The 15,734-nt window shown below is 48.1% G+C and overlaps 1 protein-coding gene across 3 annotated transcripts in view; it reads left to right on the plus strand.

The window, feature by feature from the left end:
* The window catches only part of LOC135207989 (putative helicase mov-10-B.1), a 221,559-nt gene that overhangs the window by 170,807 nt on the left and 35,018 nt on the right, over positions 1–15,734 (plus strand). The gene's annotated exons all lie outside the window — the stretch shown is intronic.

Here is a 15,734-nt window from a genome sequence, read left to right on the forward strand (position 1 = left end):
TTACTTTGTTTCGCTCCCCTATACCGTTTGGGCTCGATTCTTCGTTTAGCAGTACATTCCTATGATTTCAGTGATGCATTCATTGACGTTTTGTTATTTTATCCACACGGGAGATGTCGTCCGAGCTCACGCTCAGCTCGTAGCCTACGTTGTTTCCTTTTAGCTCAGAATTTCATGAATGCATGTTTCGTTTAGTTGTCAGGTTACCTCTTTGTTAGGCGCCCTTACCGAAGGACCCTGGTTCTTCTCCCTTTGTCCTCGAGCCACCCTGGCCGTCTGCCCCGCCTTTTTTCATCACGGCATATAGGCTAGCTGCTCGGAGTCGCCAGGCTTGACCATCCTTCCTGGTTGGCTCGGCCCAGCTTCTCCAGGACATTACTCTTTCTCTACCATCTAATTTTTCTTCCTTTCCCCCCTTGTTAGGATAGGATGTTTATTTTATATGTAGCATGTTCTCTGAGATGGTTTTGGTTGGCCTATAGGCCTCCTTTGATCGCCTGGCCTTTCTCACCGTGTGGGTGATCACCCGGCCGAGAGAGTTCCAGGCGACCGCGTATGAGCCACCCTGCGTCGGCCCTTCCAGTCCCTCTCCCCCCACCATAGGGGGAGGTACGCTCGCTCACGCTGTCTCAGGCAGCCAATCCGAGCACCCTCCCTTTCCTCCTCCTCTCTCGAGGGAGACAGGGGAGGTGGCTGGAGGGCTCTTGACGAGCGGGTCAGTTTCCCTGCCGCTCTCCCCAGTAGAGTGGGGGGGGGAGCCCTGCTCGGTTGAGCCTCGGTTGGCCACCAGGCTCGGTTAAGCTCGGCTCTCCTCGGCTCTCAGGTCGCGTTCTCCTCCGTTAGTCACCATCCCCTACCGCTCCGGCGGATTCAGGACCCCGGCGCAGCCAGGTCCGCCTTAGGTTGGTGAACTGTGGTGGAGGCTCCAGCCTCCCTATAAGGGTACTCTTGTTGTAAGCATGTTATTACATATAATGACATCCATTACCTTTAGTTTAAGTTTAATGGCAGAGCCCCAAGAGCAAACAAGAGACAACCCCGCCAGGGATCATCTCCCAACTTGTTTTAGATTTAAGTTCCTCTATCCGCCGTTTTATTTTGGTCTCCTCCTGCTCCTCAACCGGTGTTTGTTCGGACTACTCCTCGCTCCGGCGTATGGAATAGGTGGTTATCCTGATTCAGTGGTTACATTGTTCTCCGGCATCGCCGGAAACACACTGTTTCAAGCGGTTCTACCGATCCTATCGGATGCCTCACCACAATACACGGCGAAAGAGCAGGTAGAGACTGGAGCTTGTTACTTATTAACACTGGAGCACTCCGGCGTCATGACATATCACAACCACGGACCTAGTCCGGAAGGTTATTGGTGATACTCGTGTATCATTTCACTTGCAGGTCACCCATTGTATGGAGTCTGGCTGTAATGCCGTACTTCAAGACCCCTGTGGGCACGAGGTCTGCCGGACCCACGCCACCTGCACGTCCATTTCAACGAGTCCCTGGTATGGCACCATGAGAGTTGCCTTATATGCTAAGAGCTCGTAGACCAAGTCTCCTCTGAGGTAGGTGGCGTTTCGGAGTCTGCACAGTAATACAATGAGTACCAATTACAGCTATATCCTGTTGATATGTCCGTTAAGTTAAAGTTACAGTTTAATCTAAGTAGTCTTAAGTTTTAACGTTAACCCTCTCTGTCAAGGTGCCCAAGCGGTCCGGGAGACTGCTCTAGCCACCCTGAAGGCCTGGGTTGGTGGGTTTGGCCGTAATGTCACCAAAGGCCAACCTTACATCCTCTCCAAGGAGATGGCCACTCTCATCTTCCCCGGCGGGAAGAGTATGTCATACGTGGACCCCGAAGTGGCAGCTCCCCTGATCGCCTCCATCCAGGAGGAAGTTTCTCAGTCCTCGGAGGAGGTTGCGAAGGAAGTAGCTGCCCTGGACCTAGACCTCTAGCCCATGGCTGTTGAGGGCATGGGCACAGGTAAGAATGTTTGTGAGGCAGGTACTGTAGGGGCTCAAGGGCTTTCCTAGAGTCCAACTAGAGCTTCGTCCCCTTCAACCTCTTTCCAGGGATTCACCGGGGGACTTCAGTCGGTCAGACCGAAGTCCACCTTGGCGATCCCTAAAGTCAAAGGCAAGCGAGACTTTAAAACGCTGTAGAAGTCCCTGTCGAAGAAGTCAGGTACCAGCCATGCCCGTAAGTCTCCGGCTCACCATCCCGGAGCTGACAAGGCTAAGCTGACTCTAAAGGGTCAAGGACTAAGTCTTCTAAGGAGAGGGCTTAGCCCTCCTCCTCTGACCCTGAGGCATCCACCTCAAAAGGAGCCAGACCCAGGACTCCTAAGGAGAAGGTAGAACCTTCCCCCTTTGACCCTGACACCTTCTCTGCAAATATTTCAGCGAATATTATGCAGCAGATGGGCAGCATGGTCGGGAACTTGGTACAATCCAAGCTCTAGGACATGTTCGTTCAATTGTCATCTTCCCTAGAGGAGTCAGGGCAGTCTATCCGGGCTATCTCAGACAGATTGGTTACCCAGGAGAACCTTATTGCAGGTCTCTGGGAAATGCATTGACAGGACTTCCATATTCCAGCCTGGCAGCTCAGAGCTTGCTAATGCCGGACTCGTCTACCCTTCCTTCCTTTACTCTGAACAACCCTTGGAGGGTAGCTTCTTATGTTCCCTTTTTGGACGGCATGCTGACGATCGAGGGCTGCGGAACTCGAAGGATTGAGGACTTCGAGTTCCCCATCCGCAAGGATTACAGCCCCCCTTCATAGGCTATGTCCGCCTCACAGAAGCAGCTATGAGGAGGGAAGACAAGGTCCCGAAAGAGACGGTAATTCTTTCCCGGGATCAGGCACAGCAGGCATGGTTGCGTAACCTGGAGGAGTGGCAGTGCACCAATACCAGGGTTACAGCATTTAAGAGCCCCTTCACGATCTTCACTGTGGACGAGGATACACCCATCCCGTTCACATCAAAGGTGGCAGAATTAACTGCAAGCTGCAATGAAGGACGAGCCCATGCCCCAGCTCCGGGAGACAGAACCGACTTCCCTCCTGCTCCCCGGAACTGATGATCACTAGGTAGATCTTCCGGCCACCTTTTCGGTGGATAAGCTAAAGCCGGACTGCGCCATCACTCTATTTAGCGAGAGATTGCCTAGGCTGTCAGAGAACCTCATTCAGACTGAGTATGACGCCAGGATGAGGCTTTGCAGGTCCCTCAACTCGCTAGTTATGACAGAAGTATCGGCTCTAATCTACGGAGAAGAGCCGTTATTCAAGATCATTGCCAAGTCACTTTTGTTCTCTATGCAATGTGACTTGTATGATTTCGTCATAGCTAGACGAAATTGCAGGAAACATGTGCTGGCGGAGGCCACGATCCGCCACGAGCCTAACAAGCTTTTAGCCTAATCCATTTGGGGGTCTGACCTCTTCCCGGCCTCGGTAGTGAACGAAGTTCACTGCGAGGCGGTCAGGTTCAATCAGGAGTCTAAGGGTTCACTGGGGACTTGTCTCCAAACGGAAACTGGAGTCCGCCGGATCGAACCCCAAGTCGAAGAAGAAGCCTAGTAAATTCCAGCCCTTCCAGGCTCCTCAACAACAAACTCTGGTACAGGCGGTTCCGGTACCCCAAGTACCGCAACCTTCTACTTCTAAGACGCAGCCACAACAGCAGTTTGTGCTGCTGACACAATCACCGCAACAGGCACAGGCTTCGACCTCCTACACTGTCTCCCCTGCCTACAACCCAGTGTTTGAAAGCCAGTCCTTACAAACCTTCAACAGTTTTGGCAGAGGTAGCAGAGCTAGAGGCGCCTTCCGTCAACGGGGCGGCGGAAGAGCCACTAACCAAGGCAAGGGTTCCCGAGGAGGACGTGGTGCACGCCCTTCCTCAAACCAGTGAGAATCCCCAGGTAGGAGGGAGGCTGTTCCTCTTTCGTCACCGTTGGAGGTTCAGCAAGTGGGCCCAAAGCATTGTGTCCAAAGGTGTAGGATGGAGTTGGCTCAAAGGTCCCCCCTCCATCCAACACCTTTTATCAGGAACTAACAGCGGAATTGGTAGAGTACTCTCAGGAACTCCTTCAAAAAGGAGTAGTGTCAAGAGTCAAGCTTTTAAAATTTCAAAGTCGCTTGTTCAGCGTGCCAAAGAAAGGCTCAAACAAGCGAAGAATAATTCTAGACTTGTCCCGTCTGAACTTATTCATTCATTGTGACAAGTTCCGGATGCTGACCGTTTTGCAGGTGCGGACCTTACTTCCCCTTGGGGCCGTCACCACCTCTATAGATCTTACAGATGCCTACTATCATGTTCCAGTAGCAAGACACTTCCGCCCGTTTCTAGGCTTCAGACTAGGAAAGCAGGCCTACTCCTTCAAAGTAATGCCATTTGGGCTCAACATAGCCCCCAGGGTATTTACAAAACTGGTGGAGACTAGCCCCCAGGGTATTTACAAAACTGGTGGAGACAGTTGTTCAAGAACTAAGGTCTCAAGAAATAATGCTAGTAGCTTATCTGGAAGTTTGGCTCGTGTGTGCCACAAGCATTGAAGCATGCCGCAAAGCAACGGTCAAAGTAATCCGGTTTCTGGAACATCTAGGCTTCCAGATAAACAGAACCAAGTCCCGGCTGACACCGGAGTCCCGCTTCCAATGGCTAGGGATTCAATGGGACTTAAACTCCCACAATCTATCAATTCCGCCGTTGAAAAGGAGAGAAATAGCCAAAGCAACCAGACAATTTCTCAAGTGCAAACAGACGTCCCAGAGAAACCAAGAAAGAATCTTAGGTTCTCTCCAATTTGCTTCAGTAACAGACGTTCTTCTGAAAGCCAGACTAAAGGACATAAACCGAGTTTGGCGTTCTATAGCAAACAAGAGATCCCGGGACAAACTAGTACCTATCCCGGCGATCTTACGGAAGAGACTCCGCCCGTGGACGGAGATAGAGAATTTGACGTAGACAATTCCGCTCCAATTCCCTCTGCCGGCCTTAGTGATCCACACAGATGCATCACTAAGCGGCTGGGGTGGTTACTCACAGTACTAAAAGGTACAGGGAACCTGGTCCCTACCATTCCGCCAGCTTCATATCGATGTACTGGAAGCTATGGCAGTGTTCCTCACCCTGAAAAAGCTTCATGCAGCCAAGAAATCTCATCAAGCTGGTGCTGGACAGTGCAGTGGTAGTACACTGCATCAACAGGGGAGGCTCCAAGTCGAGCCACGTGAACCATATCATGATAGCCATATTTTCACTAGCAGACAGGAGCAAATGGCACCTGTCCGCCACTCGTCTAGCGGGCGTAAGAAACATGGTTGCGGATGCGCCGTCACGTTCAGTTCCGCTGGAGTCGGAGTGGTCCCTGGACAAGGAGTCATTCAGTTGGGTCTGTCAACTAGTACCGGGGCTTTAGGTAGATCTCTTCGCCACCGAGTCGAACCACAAACTCCCTTGTTATGTGGCCCCCAACCTGGACCCTCTGGCTTATGCCACGAACGCGATGGCTATAGATTGGAATGTGTGGAAGAAGATTTACCTCTTTCTTCCAGTGAATCTTCTCTTGAAAGTCCTGAACAAACCCAGGACGTTCAAAGGCCACATTGCTCTAATAGCCCCCAATTGGCCCAAGAGCAATTGGTTCCCACTTCTACTGGAATTGGGACTCCGACCTCAACGGATTCCCAATCCCAAACTATCACAACCAGTGCAAATGCGGACTGTTTGCAGCACAAAGGGATGCTAGTATCGATCCCCAGAACATCTTATTCTTAGAATCTGATAAACGTGAATCGACCTTGCGTCAATATGATCCAGCAGTAAAAAAACTAGCTGTATTCTTGAGGGACTCTAATGCACAAACCATGACCACGAATCTGGCCATATCCTTTTTCAGGACACTATTTGAGAAAGGTTTGGCAGCTATTACTATTACTACCACTAAGTCTGCCCTTAAGAAGATCTTCCAGTTTGGATTCAAAATAGATCTAACAGATTCATATTTTTCATCTATCCCCCGGGCCTGCGCTAGACTCAGACCATCTGAGAGGCCCAATTCTGTGTCATGGTTCTTAAGTGATGTCCTTAAATTGGCCTCGGACACTAATAATGACTCGTGTGACTTTATAGTTCTCCTAAGGAAAACATTATTCCTAATAAGTCTGGCCTCAGGAGCCAGAATTTCCAAACTGTCGGCTCTATCTAGAGAATCAGGTCAGATAGAGTTTCTCCCTTCAGGAGAAGTGTAACTTTCTCCAGATCGCCAATTTCTAGCTAAGAATGAGGACCCACTGGATAGATGGGCCCCATGGAAAATTCTCCCATTTCCACAGGACCTGTCCTTATGTCCAGTTACTTCACTAAAAGCATATCTAAGTAGAACTGCCCTGATATCTTCAGGCCCTCTGTTCATTAGGGGAAAGGGAGGCACCATTTCCTTAAAAGGAATCAGACAACAGATTTTATACTTTATAAAACAAGCCAACCCGCAGTCCTTCCCACGGGTACATGATGTTAGGGCAGTAGCTACCTCTATTAATTATTTTCAGGACATGAATTTTGATCTGAAGAAGTACACAGGCTGGAAATCTCCGACAGTATTCAAACACCATTATCTTAAGTCCTTAGAAGCCCTTAAATTTCCAGCAGTGGCAGCCGGAAACTGACACTGCTTAATTTAGTAGTAAGTAGTTTACTTTATATCTCTCTTTCCTACCTCCTCGCTAGCATTCTTGCCGTAGCTCAGTCGTCAATGTAGTCGTATTTTACCTTGGATGCCACATATTGTATATACTTGTGATAATTCCTTTTGTTTGTATCTAGGATTAGTCACAATTTGCATTTAAGCCTTACTATGTACTCTTAAGTAACTGTTATGTTTTGTATATTGCATTAGCATTAAGGTTCCAATTGCTATGTTGTTACTTGTTCTGTAACCTTATATTTAGATTATAGCAATTAACCTTAATTGATTTTGATTATCCTTTAATTTTACTTGTGTGCTTCCTTTTTCCAAGCTTGTATGGCCATTTCTCTGGTACTATTTCACGGAGTGACACAGGCTGAGCCCAGAAAAGGGATTTTGACGAAGGAAAAATCTATTTCTGGGCAAGGACCTGTGTCGCCCAGTGAAATGTCCCTTTAGCACACATTTCTAAGGTATAAATATTGCTATAATACCAGAGAAATGGAAATGCCAGAGTATTCTGGCTCGCTCACCTTATTTAAGGTGTTGGTATGGTTTCTGGGGGGAGTGAAACCACTACCAGAGGTCCTTTGCCATTTAGATTCATCCTTCTTCAATATCCCTCATCTACAGAGGAGCCGATCTAAGGCCCACTACCCGCTACCATTACGGCTAGCGCCTCTGACCTCATTCCTGCAGATAGCAGCAAGCTTGGGCCAAGAAAGGGTGAGGTAAAAGGAAAGGGTGGGATTTCACTGGGCGACACAGGTCCTTGCCCAGAAATAGATTTTTCCTTCATCAAAATCCCCTTAGCAAGACCACATATACCATATTTCATTGCATCAAAGACAATTTTTTTTTTCCCTAGTTAAGTCACAAAAGTTTACTGTGTATCATATAAAGGTTGAATGGTACATTTTTCTTAGCCCTATCTTAACCCCAGGGGAAAGTTATCTTTGCTTGATAGTAATCAGAACTCTCTGTTTATGCCTACATTTAGTAGAAAACAGAACCCTTGTATATGCTTAAATTTAGTAAAACTAGTATGGAACATTTATGATATTGTAATATAAACACACTTGTTATATAAAATCTTCAGAGACCCATATTTTTTCCTCCTGAAATAAGTCTCAAAAGTTTACTAAGCATTGTATAGGCTGATTGGTGCATTTTTCATAGGCCTATCCCAACCCAAGAGGAAGGTCATCTTTGCTAGATAGTACTAGTATGAAACATAATTTGTTCCGACACGGGATACAAACCTTTCGGTCCTTTTACAATAGGAAGGTAACTAGTGGCAGCTGGATGGTCGTAAGCTTTCGAACAAGGGTGTTCGGTAGTTAACTGCTTGTCCGACAGGGCGTGCGCCGCGCGACTGGGAGGTGAAGAACCTCTTTTGCTTTTGGCCTGCTGGTGTGTGGACGTGTTCATCGCTCTCTGCCCGCTTCATCGTCGTTTGCCTTTCGTATAGTTGTTTTTTCTCTTTTCTGTTTGCATTGTGTGAAACTGAAGATTGTAAGTACAGTTATTCATTTTTTCAATTATTATTGTGAATTGTGATAATCTGCGCCCTCCTATTACCCGACGACTGTGCCCCGGGACTGAAGGGCGTAAATGCGGGAAATTTCGCAGTTTCCCTGAGATCGATCCTCATGTATTGTGTGCTCGGTGCCGAGGGCGGGAGTGCTCTCGCGCCGAGCCCTGTGTAATTTTGTTACGGACCCACAGATCTCAGAGACAATGTTACGGCCTCTGAGGGAGGTCCGCTTCAGGTTCGATATGAAATAATAAAAAAAAAAAATTTTATACATTCAACTTTCCTGGCAGATAAATACTTAGCTATAGACTCCGTCGTCCCCGACAGAAATTCGAATTTCGCGGCACACGCTACAGGTAGGTCAGGTGATCTACCGCCACTGCCGCTGTTTGGCAGAACTAGGAACCATCCCATTTTCTAAGACAGATTTTCTCTGTCGCGGGTAGCCATAACATCGTTGTTGTTACCTCCTGACTTGGATTTCGTTTTTCATCGCCGTTGATCTTCTGGACTGTCTTTTTGGTGACGTATTTGGATCTTTGGTTTGGCATACGCTTTTGTCGAATGTTTTTTGGAATTTGGCTTTGGATTTTGCTCAAAAATCTCTGATTCTAGCTGCGAAGTTAGAAGGGTTGTTTGGTGAGGCTACCGAAAGTGTCGTTAGATCCTCACAAGGTATGCAAGAAGTGTAGGGGATATGAATGCACTAGAAATAACACGTGTGATGAATGTGTGAATATGAATGAGGAAGGATGGAAGAAACTAGATTCCTACTTAAGGAAACTAGAGAGAGATAGGGTTAGAAAGGCTGTCTCTAGAAGCATGAGTAGATCTCGCTCTAACGAGCCAGTTAGTATAACTAACCCTCAATTAATTGCTTCCTCAAATGCAGTTTTAACCTCTCCCGTAGCAGATGTTGCAAGTTCTGCTGCGGAGATTGCAAATTTGAAGTCAGCATTAAAAAGGATGGAGCTTGAAATGCAAGCTCTTAAAGGTAAGAATTGTGGAAAGTGACATAAGTGTCCCCAAGTGTAGTGGAGGTGCGTCTGATCGGCTCTGTCTCGCTCCCAGACCACTAGGACCTCTTCCAAGCTCCCAGGCCAGAGGAGAAGGAATGTCGACAGTCGTACGGAGGTTTACGGAGAATCCCCACCGGTCAGGCGTCCCCTCGGCAGAATCTGTAGCGTCCCAGACTGCCAAGGATCGCCATTGGAAAGGCATCCTAAAAGAGTGCTTTTCATCATCTGATTCGTCTCCTCGAAGAAGTGGATGGACTTCCGACGAACTGTCGCGTCCGATCAAGAGGAGTTGGAAAGCTCCGACGTTGGACTCGAGCCCGGAACGTTTCCCGGACGATTCTCCCTACGAGAGGAAAAGAGCCAAGAGGACAATATCACGATCTCCTACTCCTTCCAGAGCGCATTCCCCTATTCATAGCAAAGAAAAGGATGAAACTGCGACGGACATCCTACGTAAAATGCAGGAACAAATTTCCTCGTTAGTAGGAGTATTGGAAAAAGACCGTCCGAGGAGAAAGGACGATTTTCTTCCTGTTAAGAGATCGCGTTCGACGGGCGTTCCGGACTCCAGAAATAAAGAGAGAAAGATGAAAACTCATAGGCTTGGGACGCCACATACGGACAATGACGAAGAGTGTCCGAGTCGGACAGAACCACCCAGGCACTCGGCGCCAGAATTGGAAGACTCGGACAGGAAAAAGTGTCCTACGCGGACGGCGCCAACCAGACACCATTCGCCAGATGCGGACAGCCCGGACAGGCGGATATGTCCTATGCGGACAACTATGTCCAAACGACTCGTTCCGATTGCGGACAACCTTGACAAGGCGGACAGCCTGGGTTGGACGAAACGTCGTGCGCAGGCAACTCCGTCCGGGCGCCAGACGCCAGGAGCGGACAAGTCGGACAGGCAGAAGTGTCGTACTGCATTGACACCAGCCAAGCGCCAAGTTCCATATGTGGACAGCTCGGACAGACGACAAGGTCCGAGACGGACAGATACGTCCGAACGAATTGGACAAACTAGACTTTCGGCAAAGGTTAAGCACCAAGCGCCAAGAGTTTCCTCAAAAGATTCATATGGAGAAATTAACCAGGAAGTGTCTCTTTATGATTTGGACCAGGAGTGGATTTCTCTGGACAGAGACGAAAGGTGCCGCACAGGCGGCTGTCGTCCTGTTCACGATATGTCCGTTTCGGGTGGAAATCTTCCGTAAGCACAGCTGTCTCCTGAGAAGAGTGAGATATGTCGCACAGGCGGCCGTCATTCTTGTCAGGAGAACTTAGATGATGATGGGATTTTTTCTCAGGATCGGCATTCTCCGGACAGGGACTCAAGGTGCTGCACAGGCGGCCGTCGCCCTTGTCGGGAGGGAGCTGATTCTGCGAAGAGCCCTTCACCTTGCGAGAAAAGACGTTCTCCCTCGGCTAATATTGATTCTCCGGGGGAACTGGCATTGGAAGATGTCTCTGACACCGAAGACCAGAAAGGGGCTGGACTATCAGATTATAAAGCGTTAGCTGCGCTTTTGCTCCAAGAATTTGGAGATTCTTTGAGTCCTGCCGCTCCTCTGTCTCCTCAGTCGCTTTTTACGAGCGCGAAAACCGCAAAGTCGTCCTCCTTCCTGAAGATGCGGCCGACAATTTCCATGAAGAAGGCTTTGCAGTCTTTTGGAAATTGGCTGAACTCCAAGAAGGAGGCGGGAAAGACGGTCTTTACCTGCCCTCCCTCCAGACTTTCTGGGAGGAGGGGTATATGGTATGAGACAGGCGAAGCAATGGGACTCGCCCTCCCAGCAACTGTGGAGGCAGATTTTTCAACGCTGGTGGACGCGTCGAGGAGACACTCTCTTTCGTCAGGCAAAAAAACTTGGGGAATGTCTGAAATGGACCATCTCCTCAAGGGATTGTTCCATGTCTTGGAAGTTTTCAACTTTCTGGACTGGTCCCTTGGGGTGATGGCCAAGAGGACACAAGACAATGAGCAATTGAGCCCCGATGTCCTTAATAGTATTTTGACTTGTATGGACCAAGGCAGTACAAGACGGATCGGGAGAAGTGGCCTCCCTTTTGTTCGGGGCGGGAATACTTAAGAAAAACTGATTCATTCGTTCTTTTCTTACGAAAGCTGTCTCTCCGGCACAGAGGTCGTCCCTTCTGTACGCTCCTCTGTCTAACCAGCTTTTCCCTTCTCAGTTAGTGAGAGAGATTTCTCACTCACTTACCGAGAAGGCGACACAGGACCTTCTGGTTCAATCAACCAAAAGGCCGAGGACAGCTGTTCCTGCCACGAAGGGGGAGACACGGGTCCCGAAGCCGCCCTTTCGAGGGAGTTCATCTTCGAGATCCTCCTTTAAGAAGAGAGGAGCAGAAAGAAGAGGTAGGGCTTCTGCCTTTAGACCTACCAAGAAAAGCAAATGAACCTCAAGTCCTCCAAACACCAGTAGGCGCCAGACTACTGAACTTTGCAGAAGAATGGGCGTCGAGAGGGGCGGACAACTGGTTCCTCTCAATTGTGAGGAGAGGATATCTCATCCCCTGCAGGGACAGACCTCCCTTGACGTCTACTCCGAGGGAACTGTCGGCGAAGTACGCGGACCCTGTCAAGAGGAAGACCCTTCTGCAATTGGTGGAGCAAATGTTAGACAAGGAGGCCATAGAATTAGTACCGGATCCACACTCTCAGGGCTTTTACAATCGACTGTTCCTAGTTCCGAAAGCCTCGGGAGGGTGGAGACCTGTCCTGGATGTGAGCGCACTGAACCGATTCGTAGAGAAACAGAAGTTCTCTATGGAAAACATCCAACTCGGTGCTAGCGGCTCTGCGTCCAGGAGATTGATGGCCTCCTTGGATCTACAAGACGCATATTTTCACGTCCCTCTTCATCCGTCATCGAGGAAATATCTACGATTCATGATGCAGGGAAGGGTCTTTCAATTCAGGGCCATGTGCTTCGGCCTGTCTACGGCTCCTCAAGTGTTCACCAACCTGATGAGGAACGTAGCACGGTGGCTTCATCTGTAGGGGGTGAACATATCCCTCTATTTGGACGACTGGCTAATAAGGGCTAAGTCAAAACAACAATGTTTGGAGGACTTAGAAACGACGTTGAATCTCGTTCGCTCACTCGGACTGCTCGTGAACCTCGAGAAGTCTCAGATGATCCCCAGCCAAGACATTGTCTATCTGGGGATTCAGATGGATTCTCGGGGTTTTCGAGCATTCCCATCGTAAGACAGAATTGCTCGAGGCTTGGAGAAAGTATCAAACTTCTTAGGAAAGAACGAAGCTCAGCGAGGAATGGTTAAGTCTTCTGGGCACCCTTTCGTCGCTGGAGCAGTTAGTTTCCCTAGGGAGGCTCAATCCGAGACCTCTGCAATTTTACCTGCAAAGAAATTGGGGAAGAAAGAAAGGGGATCTTTCGGATCAGTTTCCCATTCTTCAAGAAATAAAATTAGACCTGAGGTGGTGGTTAACCCCGCTTCAGAAGAACGAAGGTATATCCCTTGCGATTCGGACCCTCTCCTAGTGTTGTTTCCGACCGCCTCGGAAACGGGATGGGGAGCAAACTCTAGGAAAGAAGGAAGTGTCAGGAACCTGGACAGGAGAACAGGTGTCCTGGCATATAAATGTAAAGGAACTTATGGCAGTTCATCTATCCTTGAAGAACTTAGAGTCGGAGGTCAGAGGCGTGGTAGTCCAGGTAAATTCGGACAATACCACGGCTCTAGCTTACATCCGAAAACAGGGGGGGACTCACTCGCTCACACTATACAAGATAGCGAGAGACCTCTTGATATGGGCAGAGAAACGAGGCGTTGTATTGCTGACGAGGTTTGTACAAGGGACAAAAAATGTCAGAGCAGACAGACTCAGCAGAAAGAACCAGGTCCTTCCAACAGAGTGGACCCTACACTCCGAAGTCTGCCGAAAGCTCTGGTCTCTCTGGGGGAAAGCCTCAGATAGACCTGTTCGCCACGTTCCTCTCCCAGAAGGATAGAAAAAAGAAAAATTTTGCTCCATTGTGGAAGATCCAAGAGCAATAGCGATAGATGCTTTTCTCATGGACTGGTCGGGCATAGATGCCTACGCTTTTCCCCCGTTCAAGATCCTGGGGGAAGTGTTAAGAAAGTTCCGTTCCTCGGAGGCGACGAAACTGACTCTAATCGCCCCATATTGGCCCGCTCGAGATGGTTCACAGAGGTACTGGATGGCGGATGGACTTCCCCAGATCTCTTCCATGAGGACAGATCTGCTCAAACAACCCCACTTCGAGAGTATCACGGAAACATCCACGCTCTCTCCCTGACTGCCTTTCGACTATCGAAAGACTTGGTCAGAGCAAGAGGCTTTTCGCGAAAAAGCTGCAAGCGCAATTGCCAGAGCCCGCAGGTCCTCTACTCTGCGGGTCTATCAATCGAAGTGGGAAGTCTTCCGTAGATGGTAGTAGGTCGAAGGAAGCTAGAAGCTGTTCCTCTTCCGATATTTTCTGTGACCGAAATTGCTGATTTCCTTATCTTCCCTTAGAGAGGAAATCACGTTTAGCTGTTTCTACCATAAAAGGTTTATGGAAGTATGCTCCTGGCTGTATTTAGAAACAGGGCCTTAACATAGAAGACAAAAGGAGGATCTCCCATGATTTTGATACGATCCTTTGGTACTACAAAGTCTAAATCCTCTATCACTCCAAGTTGGAACCTAGATGTGGTCCTACCAGTTTCTCTTTTCGGATACTTTCGAACCACCTGATAACGGCATCCTTTAGAGACCTCTCGAGGAAGTGCCATTATTCTCTTGACCCTCGCGACGGTCCAAGAGGGTCAGTGAGATACATGCATTAGACTCTCGGGTAGGTTTTAGAGGAGATTCTGCTGTTGTCTCTTTTCAACCTTTGTTTTTGGCCAAGAATGAGAATCCTTCTAAACCTTGGCCCAGAAGTTTTGAAATCAAGGGCCTCTCTCCCCTTGTGGGTAGAGAAACAGAAAGGTCTCTCTGTCCGGTCAGAGCACTGAAGTTTTATCTGAAGAGAAAGAGTCAACTTCAGGGTTGTAATCAGAGCCTATGGTGCGCGGTAAGGAACCCGAAGAGGCAAATGTCGAAGAACGCATTAGCATTCTTCGTGAGAAATGTGATAACGGAGGCTCACATGAAATGCCAAGAGAAAACATTTAAGCTGCTTAGGGTTAAGAGCACACGAAGTCCGTGCAATTGGAGATGCGACTCGGTATTTGCCTCCCACTACTTAAAAGCCGTCAGAGTGACTTATGAAAAGTGTTTTTCTCTTGGACCTTATGTATCAGCGGATACCGTGCTGGGACAGGGAGCTGGTACTGATCCTTAAATAATATTATTTTTAACTAAAAGATTGTTTGGTTTGAGTTTTTTATGGTCGTTTGAAAGGATGTTGGGGGGATAACTCCTTTCAATCGTAGTATTAACCCCGGTATTAGGATTAGGTGATCGGGATCGGTGTTATGCTCCTTGATGATGCCATATGGCAAGGTGTTTTGTCATGTAAGTGGATAGGACCCCATTGACAAAGATCCTTAGGTTCTGTCGAGTAAGTGGATAAGACCCCATCGACAAGACCATCAAGAACTCTTAGCATGAGGTCACTACCTCGCTGAGGCTCCTGAGGCGATGTAAGCTCCTAGGCAGTAGCCATGAAGTCTTTCGCCGACACAGGTAGGAACCAAGGTTTCTTATATTTTTGTTACCTACAACATATGTTGTCCATATGTTGTCCCCTGTCTATTCAGTAATTAGCTGTCTCTTACCCTTCACCAAAGGTGCCAATCAGCTAAGTATATATCTGCCAGGGAAGTTGAATGTATAAAAATGATATTGTCATGATACAATAAAGTTTTATACATACTTACCTGGCAGATATATACTATTAAATGGCCCACCCAGCCTCCCCTCAGGAGACAGGTGGAAGAGAAAATCTGTCTTAGAAAATGGGATGGTTCCTAGTTCTGCCACCCAGGGGCAGTGGCGGTAGATCACCTGACCTACCTGTAGCGTGTGCCGCGAAATTCGAATTTCTGTCGGGGACGACGGAGTCTATAGCTAAGTATATATCTGCCAGGTAAGTATGTATAAAAACTTTATTGTATCATGACATTATCATTTATCAACACAAACAGTTGAAACTGGGGATATGAATATAGAAAGAAACGATTAACACAACAAAGGTTTATTTACAAGCTTACTAACAAAGGTAAATGCAGAATGGTATCTCCTATTTACATAAACAGATAGAATCTTACACTGCATGAACTGGGGGAACAGCGAGGCAATTAAAATACTTGCTACTCAATTTGGCGGTTCGACGCGCTGGCTTCATAAATATAGATCGGCGATTGCGGATGTCCTCTTGACTCCGTATTGCAGAAACTAATCTTCTTGTAAGGCAGGAATTCCCCAACACTTGTAACAGGACCTTTTCTTCTCTGAAGTCTGCTCGACGTCGAGATAA

The sequence above is a fragment of the Macrobrachium nipponense genome, chromosome 34 (assembly GCF_015104395.2).
Source record: "Macrobrachium nipponense isolate FS-2020 chromosome 34, ASM1510439v2, whole genome shotgun sequence".
Classification (NCBI taxonomy): Eukaryota; Metazoa; Arthropoda; class Malacostraca; order Decapoda; family Palaemonidae; genus Macrobrachium; species Macrobrachium nipponense.